Source organism: Bufo gargarizans, chromosome 10, assembly GCF_014858855.1.
Source record: "Bufo gargarizans isolate SCDJY-AF-19 chromosome 10, ASM1485885v1, whole genome shotgun sequence".
NCBI classification, from domain to species: Eukaryota; Metazoa; Chordata; class Amphibia; order Anura; family Bufonidae; genus Bufo; species Bufo gargarizans.
The window spans coordinates 116,042,098-116,061,035 of record NC_058089.1 but is presented as its reverse complement, the minus strand read 5'-3'; the positions used below and the strand labels follow the sequence as shown (position 1 = coordinate 116,061,035).

General features: G+C 45.4%; 1 protein-coding gene across 1 annotated transcript in view; it reads left to right on the top strand.

Annotated features, from left to right (window-relative positions):
• Nucleotides 1–11,412: 11,412 nt before the first annotated feature.
• ZNF536 (zinc finger protein 536) overlaps nt 11,413–18,938 on the top strand; it is a 338,062-nt gene continuing 330,536 nt past the window's right edge. The window contains exon 1 of the mRNA XM_044269573.1: nt 11,413–11,527. The gene's annotated coding sequence lies outside the window, so the exon portion shown is untranslated. The remainder of the gene's footprint in view (nt 11,528–18,938) is intronic.

The following is an 18,938-nucleotide window of genomic DNA, read 5'->3' as shown; positions in this document are numbered from 1 at the left end:
CCACCATGTGTCTACAATGAGCACCTGAGGACCAGAACTGGGCCATGGTGCAATGGAAGAACACTGACTGGTCTGATGAATCATGGTACCTCGTGTGTGTCACTTACCGGAAGAAGAGATGGCAGCACGTGCACCATGGCATTAAAGGTGGTCTGGTCTGCTGAATTACGTATCATGTTACATCATCATGTGTACGGACGGTTGCGTGTGCTTTACTTCCTTGCAGAACAAATAGCACCATGCGGTCTGGTCTGCTGGATGATATTAAATCATGTGGACAGCCCGATGCGTGTGCGACGAGATGAAACCAGGTGCACTGTGGGAAAAAGACAAATGGTCTGGACAATGTTCTACTGGAATTCTTGGGTCCTGGCATCGTGTAGATGTGCCAGATGATGCGACAGACATGGGCGTGCTCCAGGGGGTCCCTTTAATTAAAAGTTTTTGTTGTGACGCCAGTTGCATTTCATCAACAAGGGACAGAGTCCCCTTAAGTGGATGGTATTAGTGGTAACCAGGTGTAAGGGTAGCCTGTGGTGTCCCTTTAGGTGTGGCTGTGCACGTGTCACTGTGCTCCTACCTGGATATCCTGGAACCCCAGGCGTAGTCATTCGAAGTAGTGCAAGGGATAGTTGATGAAGGGGATGAAGAAATTAATTGAGCCCAGACTTTTATTGAAGTTGAACTAGGAACTTTACTTGAATAAACTTTCTTTCAACTGATTCACAGGCTTGGTCTTGGTTACCAGCATACTTTGGCATAAATTCTGGCAAGCAAGCAACACACCTAGCTCTGCTGTCACTCTCTAGCTCTGCTGTGCTACCAGGATCAAATAGAAGCTTTTACTTTCTGCTGAACTTAGCTTTCTGTAGTCTGACTCAGTCTTTATCTTTGTCTTTATCCAGGGAACCTTTCCTCCTGGCTTCTGAGGCTCTTTGCTCTTTTCTCTTGATCCAGCAGAGCAGACAGGACTCTGCTGGCTGGCACACAGCCTTCCCCTTTGGAGGGGGTACTTTAGACTCATTTCTGCAGGGACGATGGCCTACTGCCTTCCCCATACAGGGTCTACTCTCAACTGCTCCTGACTAAATAAAACTCCTCCATCTCTAGAGAGAGCTAGAATGAGCAGAAGGGTTACACTCTAGGCTAGGTAGCTCTGCCATCGGTGACTGCCATCTGCTGGTTAACCAAGTACATTACATGTTAACAGTCACAAAATCAGAAATACAAATACACAATGTGCAGGACCTGGAAATAAATACACATGATGACGTTAGATCAACCATAAAAGATAGTGGGGAGGTGTGGAAGGTGGTAATGCACCTCTGGGGCGTTACAGTACCACCTACCTAACACTGTACAGACATGTACCCTCATTTATGGCCGCGGTAGCCCCTAGTGGCAGTGACCACTTCCAAAAGGATGAGGCCACAACCACACTGCAAAAACTGTCCAGGAATGAGGAACATAACAAAGATCAGGGTGAGGGGTTTCCTCGATGGGTCAGAGCTGTGTTAGTGATACAAAGGGATCTACAGACTATTAGGCATGGCGGTTTTAAAGTTGTGGCTGATATCTGTGTGTATTGTATGATTTTGGCATCGGTGAGCTGTTATCAATGATGCTCACATGTCGGCATTAGATCATTGAGGTTCTGTGTGTGGACACAATTCCCAGGTTGGTGGAGATGGATAGATAATGGCGCTGACAACAGACACCGAGTGTATGGGAATAATGGGAGTATTCCTCAATACCCCATGAACTATGGCAAGCAGCCAGACACCATTGTAAATCCTATGGGTATTGCCATATGCCGCATGCCCCTGGACATTAAAAAGCGAGCATCCGATTCCTCCAGGAATCCCTCATTCTTCTCATGATGAGACAGGATATTTGGTTGCAGCTGAGAAATAGAGATTTTTTTTTTTTTTTGGTATGTGTTTTTGGGATATAAAGAGGTCTGATCTCTTACTGTGCCACAATTATGGCGTCCAACATCCAATATCAGACTTGTATTACACATGACGCTGCTCTGCATTTCACTGTAAGCTCAGTCTTTCCGTCACTGTGTAGCAGTCTCGGTTTGGGCGGCTGCACAGTCATATCTTTTGATGGCAGAGTGGATGTCCTGCTTTAGATACATAGGGCGGATGTACTTCACAAGGGGTGGACCTTAAGGGGAAGGTGGCACCAGAAACAGCACTGTAAACCAGGCACAATGCCTTGTAGGACTAGCTCAGCTGGATGTGATGATACCTTTCACTTAGCGCTTTACTGCTTCATTCTGGAGAAAAAGTACTTTTAGTTGATATGCAAATGAGCAGCTAAGTGCACCGAGGGTGGGGCCATGATACTCTGTGCACCGAGGGTGGGGCCATGATACTCTGTGCACCGAGGGTGGGGCCATGATACTCTGTGCACCGAGGGTGGGGCCATGATACTCTGTGCACCGAGGGTGGGGCCATGATACTCTGTGCACCGAGGGTGGGGCCATGATACTCTGTGCACCGAGGGTGGGGCCATGATACTCTGTGCACCGAGGGTGAGGCCATGATACTCTGTGCACCGAGGGCGGGGCCATGATACTCTGTGCACCGTTGCTCCTTCTGCTTCTTCTGGCAGCACCTTCCTCTAGATTGACAGGATCAGACGAGATAACCATGCAAGAACCTGTCAATCAAGAAGGAAAGGGAGGGGCTTGCAGAGGAAGCAGGAGGAGCAAGGGTGCACACAGTGGCTTAGCTCCACCCTTGGTGCACTTAACTGTCCATTCGCATCTGGATTAAAAGTTATTTTTCTCCAGAATGAAGCAACAGAGAGCTGTGAAAGACATCATTACATTTGCTGAGCTAGATCTACAAGGCACCGTGCCTAGTCTATAGTGAATTTCCTGGCGGCACGCTCCCTTTAAAGGGGTTGTCCAGGATATTACAAGTGATGGCTACCAGAGCCGGTTACATTGAAGGGAATGGCCAGTGACCAGCTCCGTCCACTACACAGTAGATGGCGCACTGCAGTGGCGGCTCCGGAACTACTGCAAAGCAGCTAACCAACCATCTTAAAGGATCCCAAGTTCTGCTTTTCAAATTTTAGGCATATGCCCCCGCCCCCCCCCCCCCCCCCGTAACTGTGGCAACCCCCAAAAAATGTTTTATAATTCGAAATGCATTGGTTTCTAACCTGGATTACGTTTATCGTTAAGGCTACTTTCACACTCGCGTTTTGGGCGGATCCGTCATGGATCTGCAAAAACTGATCCGTTACAATACTACAACCGCATGCATCCGTCATAAACGGATCCGTTTGTATTATCTGTTACATAGCCAAGACGGATCCGTCATGAACTCCATTGAAAGTCAATGGGAGACGGATCCGTTTTCTATTGTGTTAGAGAAAACGGATCTGTCCCCATTGACTTACATTGTGTGTCAGGACGGATCCGTCTTGCTCCGCACCACATCGCGGACAGAAAAACGCTGCAGGCAGCCTCCAGAGCGGAATGGAGACAGGAATCGGAGGCAAACTGATGCATTCTGAGCGGATCCTTTTCCATTCAGAATGCATTAGGGCGAAACTGATCCGTGCTGGACCGCTCGTAAGAGGAGCCCTGAACGGATCTCACAAACGGAAACCAAAACGCCAGTGTGAACGTAGCCTAACACTAATTTCTGTCCCATTTCTTTAAAAAAATCTTATAGGGACGTGTGTGAGGATAGGCTATACAGTGACATTCCTCCAGTCCAGCCTCCAATAATCTAGAAAGTCTGATAATCCAGCACAAGACTCCAATATCAAATGGAGCGTAACAGAAGCGGAAATATGAGCTGGGTGGAAATCAGGGTTGTAGCGCTTACTAACTTTCTAGGTTTTAGTTATTTTTGGGTTTTCTCTACCTTTTCAGCTGAGATTTGTTCTCTTCTATGACAGTCCATAGATCCAGACTATGGGGTCCCATTGATTCTGGATTACAGGAATGTAGTGTGGCTTAGGCTACTTTCACACTAGCGTTGTTTGAATCCTGCGGGCAATTACGTCGCCAAAACTGCCTGCTGGATCCGGAAAAACGTGTGAAAACGGATTACATTTAAATCCTGATCTCAATGAAAAAATGCATTGGAAAAAACGGATCCGCCATTTATGGACTTTAACTTTTTTTTCGGGTCTAGCATGAAAAAGACGGATCCGGTTTGGCGGAACACACGGCGCCGGATCCGGCATTAATTCAAGTCAATGGGAAAAATGCAGTATCCAGCGTTCAGTCAAAGTGTTCCGGATTTTTGGCCGGAGGTAAAAATACAACATGCTACGGTTTTCTGAAAAGCCTGATCAGTCAAAAAGACTGAACTGAAGACGTCCTGATGCATCCTGAACGGATTACTCTCCATTCAGAATGCATTAGGATAAAACTGATCAGTTCTTTTCCGGATTTGAGCCCCTAGAACGGAACTCAGCGCCGGAAAAGAAAAACGCTAGTGTGAAAGTACCCTTAGGCAGGGTACTGGCTCTCCTTAAAGTGACCTGCTGTGTATGGGAGCCTAGTGGCAATGCTCTATGGGAAAATAATGTGCAAAGAGGTATCTCCCAGGGAAAGAGAACCGTCTCACTTTCGCCACCTTCTGGAAGTGGCTGGAACTTATTGCGATATACATGAGACTTAAAGCTCTGAACCCGGACATATCCCCATTTTCACCCCGGCACCCCCCCGGACTTGAGCATCGGAGCAGTTCAAGCTCCGATGCTCTCCTTTGCCCTGCGCTAAACCGCGCAGGGCAAAGGCTTTTTTAGGAGTTCCGGTGACGTACCGGGGCTCTCCATGGGGCTGCCAGGAAGCCCGGTGACGTCACCAGCACTGATGGGCTGGCTTTAGCACTGCCCTTGCCAGTAAAACGGCTAGGGCAGCGCTAAAGCCCGCCCATCAGAGCCGGTGACATCACTGAACACACTGCCGGGCGGAAGCTTCCTCCTGGCAGTGTGTTATGATAAACAAAAGAGCCAGTGCCCTGCGCGATCTAGCGCAAGGCAAGGAAGCGCATCGGAGCATGAGCTGCCTGGGTGAAAATAAGGGTATGTCCGGGTTCAGCTCTGAACCCGGAAAACCCCTTTAAGCTTCAACTACTTACTTTTATTACTTGATGATTTGCGAAACGACCATAGATGGTATAATAAACTCAAGAAAATGTGGGAAAGAGGCAATACATGTTAAAAATATAATAAAAAATGAAACATTGTTACTATTATCATTTGTTTAGATTGACTATAACCATCATAACCATTTATCAAAGCCAAATAAATCTTTCAAAAATATAGAAATAAAAATGTGATTACAGTAAAACTCCTTTAATCCGACCTCAACTTAATTTAGTGGGTGTCAGATTGTCAATTTATTCTGGGTTATTAGACAGAATATACAAGTCAATCATCAGGTTGGAAAAACCTTAACGGGAACCTGTCATCAACGTTATGGTGCCCATACTAACAGCAGTATAAACTAGAGACAGGTGAGTTGATTTCAGCGGTCTCTCAATTATAAGTAAAAAGTAAGTGGTTGCCGAGAACCAACATCACAATCATTGCAGACTAGGCCTGGAAAAGAGTCCCGGCCACCTGAGAAGAGTCCTGGTCATTCATGAATTCCTGCTCTCCTGCTGATGGCTGACAGTCTTCTACCTAGTTTTCTCCCTTTCTCTCTAGGAGAGAACTGCCAATCATCAGCAGATGGGCGAGAGAGCAGGAGATGATGAATAACCAGGACTCTTCTCAGGTAGATTTGACTCTTTTCACGCCCTGGGCTGCAATGATTGATGCTTGTTCTCGGCAACCACTTACTATTAGCTCATAAATGACACACCGCTGAGATCAGCATTTCTGTCACTACTTTATGCTGCCCTCAGTGAGGTCTGCATAACGTTGGTGACCGGTTCCCTTTAAAGGGTTGGTCTGACCTCAAACATTGGTGGCATATCGCTAGGATATTTCAAGCTAGGATATGCCACCGATGCCAAAGTTGGGACACACACCTGCATCTCTAGGACGGAGCTCCCAAGGTGAAGGAGACCGCACAGTGCATGCGTGGCCAACCTCCATTCATTTCAATTGGAATGTTGAAAAGTTCCATAGAAGTGAATGGACTGCTGCCCGCACTTCCTACTCTCGGTGTCGGCAGCGTTTATCTCATGAAGGAAGTTGGGTGTGGTGAGCTGGCTCGGTGGGTATATAAGGTGTGGTGAGCTGGCTCGGTGGGTATATAAGGTGTGGTGAGCTGGCTCGGTGGGTATATAAGGTGTGTGATAGGCTGTCTGCACACATATTCCTCGTTGCTGTCATGGTTAAAAGGGGTGATTTATCAGAGTTGTAAAAAGGTATGATTATTGGCTTTTGGGCCGAGGGGGGCGGTATTTCTGACACTGTGCAGTGTGATGTGAGAGGTGAACGACCAACAGGCTACCGGTGAGCAGCTCGCCACCAAAATGAACCCGGGGGCTACCATTCGTGTGTCTGAAAGAACAGTTCAGCGACCTCTACTGCGTATGGGGCTCCGGAGAAGACGGACGGTCACTGCAGTAAGGGAATTGGGCAAAGGGTTGACTTCTCTGATGAGTGACATTTTCTGCTACATGGAACGGATGGACGTTGCTGTGTCAGGCGAGGAACATCAGAGAACAAACCCCATTGCTGGAAAAACACAAACTGGTGGTGGCAGCGTTATGGTCTGGGGAAGGTTTTCATGGTATTCTCTGGGTCACTCATCCATGTGGAAGGCACTCTCAGCTGATTGGTGTATGAATCCATCCTTGCAGATCACGTACACCCATACATCCTGATTGTCTTCCACGGGGTGAATGGGATCTTCCAGCAAGACAAGGCGACATGTCAGATATTGGTTGGAAGAGCATGACCAAGACTTGCAAGTGTTACCCTGGCCCCTAATTCCCTAGACTAGAACCCAACTGAGCATCTGTGGGACCACCTCGATGGTCACGTTCCTTCTATGGATCCCTCCCACGCCCCCTCCAGCAGCTGTGGGATGCACTGCAGTCAGCATGGCTACAGATACCTGTGACAACCTACCAGGACCTTCTAGCCTCTGTCCGCGCTGCCCGTCTAGCCTCTGTCCGCGCTGCCCGTCTAGCCTCTGTCCACGCTGCCCGTCTAGCCTCTGTCCACGCTGCCCGTCTAGCCTCTGTCCGCGCTGCCCGTCTAGCCTCTGTCCGCGCTGCCCGTCTAGCCTCTGTCCGCGCTGCCCGTCTAGCCTCTGTCCGCACTGCCCGTCTAGCCTCTGTCCGCACTGCCCGTCTAGCCTCTGTCCGCGCTGCCCGTCTAGCCTCTGTCCGCGCTGCCCGTCTAGCCTCTGTCCGCGCTGCCCGTCTAGCCTCTGTCCACACTGCCCGTCTAGCCTCTGTCCACGCTGCCCGTCTAGCCTCTGTCCACGCTGCCCGTCTAGCCTCTGTCCGCGCTGCCCGTCTAGCCTCTGTCCACGCTGCACGCTGTGGTTACTCTGGATATTAGCTGTGGTCATAATAATGGGACTCGACTGTCTATAAGAAGACTTTTTTTAATTGGGCTTTTCCCTGGGTTTCCGGATTATCAAATGCCAGATTAGAAAACATTCTGGAGTTTAAGATGCCTAATAGAACAGACATGAACATAAGAAACATTATATGTTTTTTTTAATCAGATGATTTTGAGGCTTCTGGTTTTACGGAATGTCACATTCTGTTGTAGTCCTGTGCCGGTTTAACAGACTTTCCAGATCATCCGATGCCGGATTAAAGGAATTTCACTGTAGCTTTTTATTTTTACCCAACAGTACAAACATTATATGAGGGGTATTTGTATGGTCGTCAGTGGGGTTTAACTCTAACCTTGCCCCCCCCCCCCCCCTCTTTCATAAAAACCGTATGTCAGCTTTGTTGACCCGCTTCCTCGCCCCTCGCTCCCTTTTGTCAGCTATGTCACTTTTAAAGAATTGCTTTGACTTACAATAAAGCCCAACTCAAAGGAGCCGGAGTATAATCGGTGGATTGGGGAAGAATCCCCGGACCATTCCCATAGAGATAGTGATATTATTGATGGGATCGCTATGCTAATTTCCCAGGAATAAAACATTGCATTTTGTCATTTGCTTCGATGGGACTTTCATCCACATCAAACCGGAGAATGTGGAATCAATGCGAAAACTTTTTTTTTTTTTTACATCCTGTATGAGAAAGATGTGATTTATATATCAAGAAGCTGAGACGCTCGCGAGTGCAAAAACTCTTCAGAAGTTTTTCTTCTAATCTGCCCCTCTCTACAATGCCCCCTGCTGTTTACTAAAAGAAATGTACTTTTTTTGTTATTTTTGATTTTGCTTTTACCTTCCAATTTTTTAAATTATTTTTTAGATGATTGTTTTTTTACATGTTTAGGGTGCTTCAGAGTCTAGCGCCTCTCCGTGGCAGTTGGGGGCAATCAATAGCTCTCCGTTATCAGCCTCTTCAGCATCAGGAGAGCTTAGGGTAGGTTCACACAGAGGTTTTTCTGCAGGTTTTTCAGCCAAAGCCAGAAGTAGATCTGAAAGGACCTGGAAGTATAAAGGAAGGACTTCTACTTCTCTTTCCTGCTGGATCCACGTCTTCTGTCGTTTCCCTGCAGGAAAATCGGCCTCAAAAACTATGTGTGAACTTTCCCTTACTGCTGACTTCTGCAATAGGAATGCGAAAATTTTGTTCTAATAACATTTTGTATTATTATTTTTTTATAAATTTGAATGAAAAAAGAGACGTTAAAACTTTACCTTCTCCCGATTTGATCCACAGTCAGATGTCGCCTAGTGTTCCCTGTTATCAGCCACTTCAGCTGCTTGTACGCTCCTTGCTGGGAGGGTCTGGTCAGCAGCGCGATACAGAAATAAAACCGCGCTTCTGAGCCACTGACGGAGGTAATAAAAACTTTTTATTATTTTTTTAATTTTTAATTCTATCACAACTTGTTGGAAGTTTACAAGAAAAAAAGAGGCGCCATGTGCAAGCTTATAACAGATTGTCCAGAAGTGGGCGCGTTTTTAATGTATTCTGTATTAAATATTATGACCCTTTCTATCAATTTCAGTCCCTCCTGATTTTTTGCAAAAAAACTAAGTTGCAGGAGGGCGTGTCCACCCAGTCCCTTAGGTGTTTCAAAATGTTGGCTTCCTTTGCCTTTTCAGTATAGAAATTTCTATGAATCTATGAAAATTGCCAAATAGAACCTTCCTTCGTCACAAGGTCTCATCATAGGCAGAAATATAATATATTTATTTTACTGAATCTCATGCGACCACCTGACAACGCGATGCAGACGGTAACTCCGCTCACGCACAGGCTTGATTCAGATCTTTCCCTTAAAGGGACACTACCACTGATCGCCTGTGTCAGCCATTGCTCTCTGTTATCAGCCGCTGGTGGCGGTGTTCGTAGGCATCCTTCCCAATTCCCAGTGCCTTAATGTCCTATGGATGGGAAGAGGATGAGCAGCTTCTGAACCGTGATTCTTCCGGTGTCCCTTTAAATGAAACTTTCTTCTGCTTGGCATTACGGGGAATTTTTTTTATTTATTTTTTGTTCCTTTTTGTATCCTGATTTTTATTCATTGATGTAGTAAACAGATTTAAAATGTATCCCGAGCATCTTTAGGGAACTCATTTCAGTCAAGATGAAACTAGTCTTACCTGAATCAATGTTTTAAGAGTCCCTGTGGCTTGGCATTTTGAATAATCAATCCGTCTCCATCTCTTGTTAATCATGCACATCACAGACTTCCCCCCCCCCTTCCTTTTTCTTATTGTCACCCCCCTCGGATACCAGAATTTTAGCGTCTATTAACCCTTTGGTAATGTGACATGAGATCCCCCTCCCTGCCCTGAGGAGCAGCTCCCTCCCTCCACTGTAATCTGGATACTTTTTGTAATATTTCTGCATCTTTTTCCCATAATTACCGCACATTCATTATATAATCCCACAACAAAGGCTCCATTGAGGACCCTGCTTTTGTAAACTATGGGACACAATCCATAATTGCATTTTTCCCCTCCTTCCCGCCCCCCCCCTTCCCTTCCCTTCTGCTTTGTACAGCAATATAATATTCCATCAGTCACATCCCCACCTTGCATGGCAGGCATTGATTTGCTAAGAGAACCCTTAACCCAATGCCAACCTAAAAGTCTCCAAATCGCACGAAAAAACACCAAAGCCAAGAGGAAATGAACTTCTCCTTGCTTTTTCTCTAATAAAACTCCCTGCAAGGATCTTGGTCCCTTTAAGTCACCATGATGATGATGATGATGATGAGGATGATGATTTTTCTCCTTCTTCGCCTGTAAGTTTAATTACTGTATGCTAATTTCCATGCCTACTACGTGATTAATTAAAATCATATTTTCATAATGGGTTGGCAGTGGGTATTGTTTTCAGGGTTCTCCTAAATAGTTCATGTAAATATAGTCAGATTTAATGGAGAGGAATGCAAGATGGCATGGCAGGGGCTTAACCCCTTGGTGCCTGCAGTGTATTAAACAACATCCCCCACCTCCCCCCCCAAAAAAATCCTCTTCTTCTCTTATCGCATTTCCACCATGCCACTCCGTGCCCCCCCCCCCATCCTTCTCCCTCCGTGCCATGGCAGTGCAGGGGTTAAGGCGGTGTGTGCCTGCCATTGGCACCACCGAGCTCTTATTTACATTAAATCTGCCACAAGGTTACAGTGCGGATGAGCATCATTTCATCGCTGATGACTTGTCTTGGATGCAGGGAGCTGCGACTGGTCCCCCCCTCCTCTCCTATATCTGCTTAACCCTCAAGGGGACAGAGCCAGGAGTTTCCCAAATAGTTTCCAGGACCAGGTAAGGGGGCAGCTCTGCTCCACGGTGTGCATTCTGTATGTGTGCCCCCCACTAGCAGGCACCCCCTGTGCCACCCCCTGTGCAGACTGGCAATCAGACACCCAGATGTGTTTAAGAAGTCAGCATCAAGGTCAGTGCATGGTGACTGGCAGGGAGGGCAGGGATGGATGCAGCAGCCCCTGGCAGTGCCAAGGCTTCCTCTCCTTGTTCTCCTCCTTGCATGGAGGGGCTCATCCAAGCTTAAATGCCGCAAGAGCTATCTAGTTGCTGTGAATTATGCCAAGACGACAATGGAGAGGGGTTTGTTAATGGTACAATGCATTTCACCTACCAGATAGGGGGAGTCAGAGGGAAGGGAATGTCTTATGATCTATATCAATGAACCCGGCTCATTCTGCCAGGAGGACGCACACACATGAGCACCCTCTGCCCAAGAGCTGCTGGGGACACTTAAGACAAGTGGGACCCCCTGGCAGCTACCACCCCCCCAGGAGCCCCCCCACCCCCTCCTCCTCCTTCCTCCTCCTTCTCCCCCTTCTCTCCTCTTCCTCCTCCAGAAACATAACATGAACAAGTCAATCATATGGACATGTCTCATTATTCACTGAGCTCCAGCATTTTGCAAGCATCAAGCACTTTGTCCGGGGATCTGTGCTGAACCCATGCAAGGTAAGAGAGGCAGATGGTGGGGGGGCCCCTGGGGTTCCCCTGCGCGGCGGCTGGCCGTCCAGTTTTCTGACACTCCTCTTCCTCTGTAGAAGTATCATTTGTGTATTTTTTTGCCTTGCCTTCTTGTGTTCTGCAGGGGCCTGGTGCCATGATTAACCCACTGGATATGGGATAATTCAGCAGCTGTGATGTTGGCATGAAAAGCTGGGGAATGGCGCTTCAGCCGGGGGAAAAGTCGCAGGAGCTGATACATTGTAACAAGTTGCTTCCTCTCTGCGGCTCTTGGAAGGGGGGGGGGGGGGGGGATCTTCTCCTGAACTTGTTGGGGGAAAAAAAAAGTTGTGAGGTTTCATGTCTGGTGCAGAGAAAGTTTTGGAGAAGTGGCCGGGGGTGCCCCCTGTGTGCCCAGGTGCCCTCTGCTGTGCTGGAGGTGGCATGTGCCAAACTTGTGGTGCCTTAGAGACCTGCCATTTTGTGTTCTCATCGACCTCCCCCCCCCCACCTTTGCACAAGGCAAGTGACATTCAGGGGAGGCTGGAAATGTCAGGCTGAAGCTCTGGGGTCCCCAGAGGTGGCCAGGGCTGGAGGAGCACCTGCCAGAGAGTGCCATGGCTGGATGCGGGCTCCTGTAGATGGGTGGCATCTAGTAGAATTGTATTCCATCATATCTACCCCTTGGGAGCCCAACCTGTCCATCACAATTCTTATCGATACATTGTAACAAAATTGTGTTGAAGGGGAAAGGGAGATTCTAACTATTGTAGACTTTTTTTTTTTTTGTGGGGGGAGGCTGTAGATATGATTTTGGACAGACAGGTTAATGGGGGTTGTAGTAGTGCACACATGATATGTTGCATGGATGTGGCCATGTAAGGTGCCCCTCACGGTGCTGTAGATGCACAGTATATGATTAGGAATTTGTGCGCCTCCGATCAGATCCGGCTGAGTGATGTGGGACTTGCAGGATGAGCTGTGTGTCAATGAGGGACTAGAACCTGCCTGGTATCAGCTGCTGTTAGACTCATTAGAGGGACCTGCCAGGGAGGAGACTCTGCCATGTTCTCACCCTTGTATTGTTTTGTCAGGCAGGAAATGTATATTTAGTACAGTAGATAACAAAATAAAAATCCCATGTAACCTGCAAGAACCAGGATTACCTCCCCCCCTCCATAGCTGAGCTGATGATCTGCTCACAGAGGGACTGGGTAACCTTTCATCCCATTAATTCTCCTCCACGTGGGAATGAAGTTGTGTTGGGGACGGCTCCACTTTCCCTGGGTCTTTAGAGGCTTCCAAGTGAAAAAGAATTTATTTTAACTAAGACAGAGCTGAACATGAGGTGATGTAGTTGCAGCACAGCAGAGATGAATTTGTCAAATGCAGCAGAGATGATTTTGCCATTAGGAATCTCTGTGTTTTTTTCTTGTTTTTGTTTTTGCATAGGACTGCAGGTAAAGCTACTCTATTATTCTTGCTAGTATGAGGGCACCGCCTGAACATGTTGAGCTCTGCTACATCTGTATATTTACAAATAGATGCTGCCTTGTTTTGTACACAATCTCTGCACAATAGGTGCATATCCTTGTACTTGTTTTATAAATAGCTTATTGTAAATATAGATTAACCCCTTCTGCTCTGGACCAGCCCTTTATTTCCCTCCCAGGAACGGCCCCCCCCCCCCCTTACCCTCCAAACAAATGGCAGCTTGTATAGATTTTACAGGGAGCCGGTTATGTGGAATGGATGCATATTGTCACCCTCATCACTGACGGATGGGAGGCCATATTTTAGACTGCCGTAATTGGAAATTATAATCCTCTCTGTGAATATTGTGTCCTTTCACTCTCCTCCTCCTCCCCCCCCCCTTTTAACCCTTCCGTTTACCATTTGCCAAAGCGTCTGCCGTAGCCTCGGCTTTAACCCTGCCAATCGAACCCCAGTGACTGGCTTTAACCTCAGACCTTGTGTCTTGGGAACTCGAGCTGTCTGGGGCGTTGCGAGGTCTTTGTGGGGTCTTTTTTGTGATTGTTACACCAGGGGTTAAAGTTGACAGCTCTGTCTGGTGGCAGGGAGGGCGTGTAGACATGTAGTGGGGTCTTATAGTCAGGGGAAGATGAGATGGGAGGGGTAAGTGTTGGATATTTTAGGTTTTCCCGCTTTTTTTTGCAGTGCACTTGTAAAGCCAACAGGGGCAGCGGTTAGCAGTGCAGGCCCTGACCCCTCGCACTGCGAGCCCCCCAGTGAGAACTTTCCCCGTCAGCCTGGAGGATAGGAAGTTTCCTGCCTTCGCAGGGATTTAGTTCAGCTGTAACTTTTCTTCCCAATCTTCTTATGCCCCCAAACCCCAAGAATAAGCAGAGCGAATCCAGCACAGGGGCGCCCGAGCCATAGGAACTGCAGGGCAGGAAGCAGGCAACGTCTGTAGTTATTGCAGGGGGACAGGCCTGGGAGATGTCACACCTCAGATTTCATCATCGAGGCTGGGTGACGACGTATTTCCCTGCGGTTTGGGCAGTTTTCGTACTTCTCACCTGTCATAGGAGGAGGCGATGTATACCTGTATATGATACACACTGGGCGTATATGACTCATAGATATGCTTTATGTCGTCATTGTAACGGTTTGGAATTACCAGTAGCTATTTTGTGTTTTTTAATTTTTTTATTTTTATATTTCATTGCTCACATTATATAATATACTGAATATACACACGTTACGTGCACACATACATATACACACCACGTACATGTTTAGTCATATTTTATATGTGCACATAATTATGTACATATATACATACCTCAATATATACACGCATAAATATATATATATATACTGTGTACTACATTACACAAACACGTATAAAAATACACTGTATATATAGAAATATACATATATACACACATGTGTATGTGATAATTACAATTGCGGTATGTTTCATTTTAATTTGACGATTAACTGTCTATTAGTATGTGCTTACATCCGTACGTGACTGTGTATGATGGATAGTAGAGCGATAGATAGATAGGAGATAGATAGATAGATAGATAGAAGTTAGATAGATAGATAGATAGATAGATATGAGATAGATAGATATGAGATAGATAGATACATGATAGATAGATAATAGATAGATAGATACATGATAGATAGATATGAGATACATAGATAATAGATAGATAATAAATAGATAGATATTAGATGGATGGATAGATATGAAATGTGTAGATCGATGGGATAGATAGATATAGCATATATAGATTTGTGATAGATAGCTAGAGAGATATATAATAGATAGATGACAGACAGATATGAGAGAGATATTAGAGAGATGACTGTATACAAGATCAGGGCGAGATGGATAGACAAATACACATCTATATTGAATAGAGAGTTATCTTATTTTCTCGCCGTCTCCTAGGTACACTTCTACCTTATATATGAGCGGCGCGGCCACCTATCCGGCTTCTGACCCCTCATCATTTCCTCAAACATTTTTTTGCATTGGAAACAACATCACCATTACGAAACCCATGATGTCCTGGGCCAGCCCCAGCGACTCCTGTCCTGTAATCGGATCCATTAGTGACCCCCAGAACTTCAGCAATAGGCTTGACTGTTCTCCCTTTTAAGTATTTGGCTAGGGGACACCACTTAGGGCACTGACAAAATCTGACCTTGGAGTTGTGTACATTTTATCAGATATGCAGATTATTTTTATTAGATTTTTCAGAACATGCGTGAGATTCTTTGTTACAATGTGTCATTGTCTGCGGTCACAGCTTTGCTCTAGATTAATAGACATCTATTGTTCTGGGTTTATCCCATCAAACATGTCTATCTATCTATTATCTCATATCTATCTATCTCCTATCTATCTATCTATTTATCTATCTATCTATCTATCTATCTATCTCATATCTATCTATTTATCTCATATCTATCTATCTCAAATCTATCTATCTATCTATCTATCTATCCCTTCTATCTATCTCATATCTATTATCTATCTCATATCTATCTATCTCCTATCTATCTATCTCATATCTATCTATTATCTATCTCATATCTATCTATCTCCTATCTATCTATCTCATATCTATCTATCTATCTATCTCATATCTATCTATCTATCTATCTATCTATCTATCTATCTATCCCTTCTATCTATCTCATCTCTCATATCTATCTATCTATCTGTCTCATATCTATCTATCTATCTCATATCTATCTATCTATCTATCTATCTATCTATCCCTTCTATCTATCTATCTATCTCATATCTATCTATCTATCTATCCCTTCTATCTATCTATCTATCTATCTCATATCTATCTATCTATCTCATATCTATCTCTTATCTATCTATCTATCCACGTATTTCACGTCATATTGACACATTCTTAGTTATTTTATAGTAATTCAGTGATGTTTTTGAGTTTCGGCGCAGATTGTGTCTTTTAGCTTTGGAACTTTTTGCTACTTCACAGATGCATCAAGTGTTTTTGAAGGAAATTTGTATTTTATTTTTTATTTTAATGACCGGTATCCCTTAAGACATTGACATCTCCCGTCCCTTGTCGTGGACAGTTGTGTTTTATTTGCTCTTTTCCTGCCATTAGCTTCTCCTTCAGTCTCTCGGTGACTTCTCAGGTCTGTAGAACTTGGGTCGTCCTATATTTATAGTTGTTAATCCTTTTCTCTTTAATTCTTAACACAAGTTCTATGGTAACTTTAAGAGCTTAACCCCTTCTTTTTCCAGTGGAACCGATGGCTGACACTCTCCATGGTCTCTCATGGGTTAAGATAAGTGACATATACGCAGCGGTGACATCACCATTGACACTCGTCCAGGGCAGAGGATGGTACTGATCACTGATCTGCTACTACAGCCCCACTCCCCGCTGAACGCTGCGTCCTGCCCCGGTTGCCTTGTACTGTATCTTATTATTATTTTTGGAGTACCTCGGAGTCGTGCGGCTGCAGTGCAACGTGAGTACAGTGTAATCTGTGCAGGATCCCACAACTTTCTTTGAAACTCCTTATCCTTGTGCTTCTACGTCCTTCACTCGATTCTGATGGGATGGACGGGTTATAAAATGGTCGGAAACTACTTCATTCTTCTTTTTTCTTGGGCCTTTTTTGCACAATATTTCTCAATTGTGCTGAATGTTGGGAAAATTCTAGCTGTAAATATTTTGTGATACATTTTATGCGGTTTAGGTGTAAATGCTCCATGACTCTTTCAGGAGGTTTATGGGAAATGATACTTGGTATAGTTTTTGCATAACTAGAAATGGTTTTCCTAACGGAGTATCATTTGCTGCTGTCATGTATTTTAAGGCTACTTTCACACTGGCGTTTTGGCTTTCCGTTTGCGAGATTCGTTCAGGGGCTCCTCTCACAAGCGATCCAAAACGGATCCGTTTGGCCCTAATGCATTCTGAACGGAAAAGGATCCGCTCAAAACGCATCAGTTTGCCTCCGTTCAGTCTCCATTCCGCTTGCAGCAGTTTTGGTGTCCGTCTGAACGAAACTGAGATAAACGGATCCGTCCTGACGCACAATGTAAGTCAATGGGGACGGATCGGTTTTCTATGACGCAATAAAAAACGGATCCGTCCTTTATTGACTTTCAGTAGGTGTTCAAGACGGATCCGTCCTGGCACACAATGTAAGTCAATGAAGACAGATCGGTTTTCTATGACGCAATAAAAAACGGATCCTGTCCTTTATTGACTTTCAATGGTGTTCATGACGGATCCGTCTTGGCTATGTTAAAGATAATACAAACGGATCCGTTCTGAAGGGATGCAGGCGGTTGTATTATCTGAACGGATCCGTCTGTGCAGATCCATGACGGATCCGCACCAAACGCGAGTGTGAAAGTAGCCTAAATACAAAGAAATCTAGGTGATATACAGATGTAGCAGAGCTGAACCGGTTAGTTAAGATTTAGACTCAAGGCATTTCCATTCAACTATGGATCCCTATGGTAATGTAACCTTATCTGCTCAGTCTGATGATGAAGGAGTAGCTGAGTGGAACCTTGTAGAGCGAGTTTGAGTTTGTCGTAAGTTTACCTGCAGACCTATGAAGTAATCACATGAAGTCAGCTCTTCTACATCTGTACGTACCAAGGCCTCAAGACCTTTGAAAACCCAAGTGTCTCTTGTGACAAGTCCTCTCGGTGGTCACAGAGTTAATCAGTTGAAAGAACTTGTGTTGTTTCATCGGCAGTGAGCAGGAGATGATCCGTGGAGCTCCGGTGGGGCCCCCCATGGAGAGCTGTAATCCTGCCCTACCTGCTCCTGTGCTTCTGCTGGGGCTAGGTGAAGCTTTAATAGAGACATTTCCTGTTCTGTGCATCATTTATGATGTGGTCTATGCAAAATCAATGCTGATTGCTGCAAGCTATAATTTGCTCCATTACTAATCGGATTGTGTTTTTCATATATTCATACTAAAGCACAGACTGTGCACCCTGAACCATGACCATAGATATCCCTACTATTTAGCGAGATCCGTGGAACCATCAGCGTGAGCCTTTGAGAAATGTTTGGTCTGCGATATGGGAATTGTTAGAGTTGCTCCGTTTTGTATGACTCATTACAAGGCATAATCCAACCAGCCAAAAGTGACCCCTTTAAATGACTTGTCCTCTCCTGCGGCAAAGTTTGTCCTCGTGAAACTTTCTCAACTTTCCATTTTCAAGTGTGGACCACCCTGTAAGGGGATTGCATGTTCCCTTTTCCCTATGAAATACTCCATCGTAACGGTATCTGCTCCCATTAATCCAAAACACGGCACGCCTGCCCTTTCCTTAGAATGACCCTATCAAAATGGTATATTCCACCTTTTGATCCATAATTGTATTCCAATGTTTACTCTGCCCCAATAATTTCCCTTTGAGGGCGCATTCACATGCTCCATTCATTTGAAAGGAGTGGTAAGCATATGGATTTCTGCAAGTCCCATTCAGGTGACTGGAACTGCGGGGAAATCTGCAGCGTGTGAGTGCACCCTAAAAAAGTCATACCCTCCAGTAATGGCCAACTTAAAATAACATGTTATCTTAGGGCACTTTCCCACTAGCGGTTTTGTTTTCCGGCTTTGAGTTCCGTCCTAGGGGCTCAATACCGGGAAAAAACTGATCAGTTTTATCCTAATGCATTCTGAATGGAGAGCAATCTGTTCAGGATGCATCAGTTCAGTCCCTCTTACGTTTTTTTGGCCGGAGAAAATACCGCAGTTATATCTTCGGACAAAAATCCTGAACACTTGCCAAATCCGGCATTAAGTGTTCCGGCAAAACGGATCCGGTTTTCCGCTCTGCGCATGCGCAGAGCTTTCAAAATGCAAAAAAATAAATAAAAATGCCATCTGTTTGCGTCCAGATTGCGGAATCCTCTGC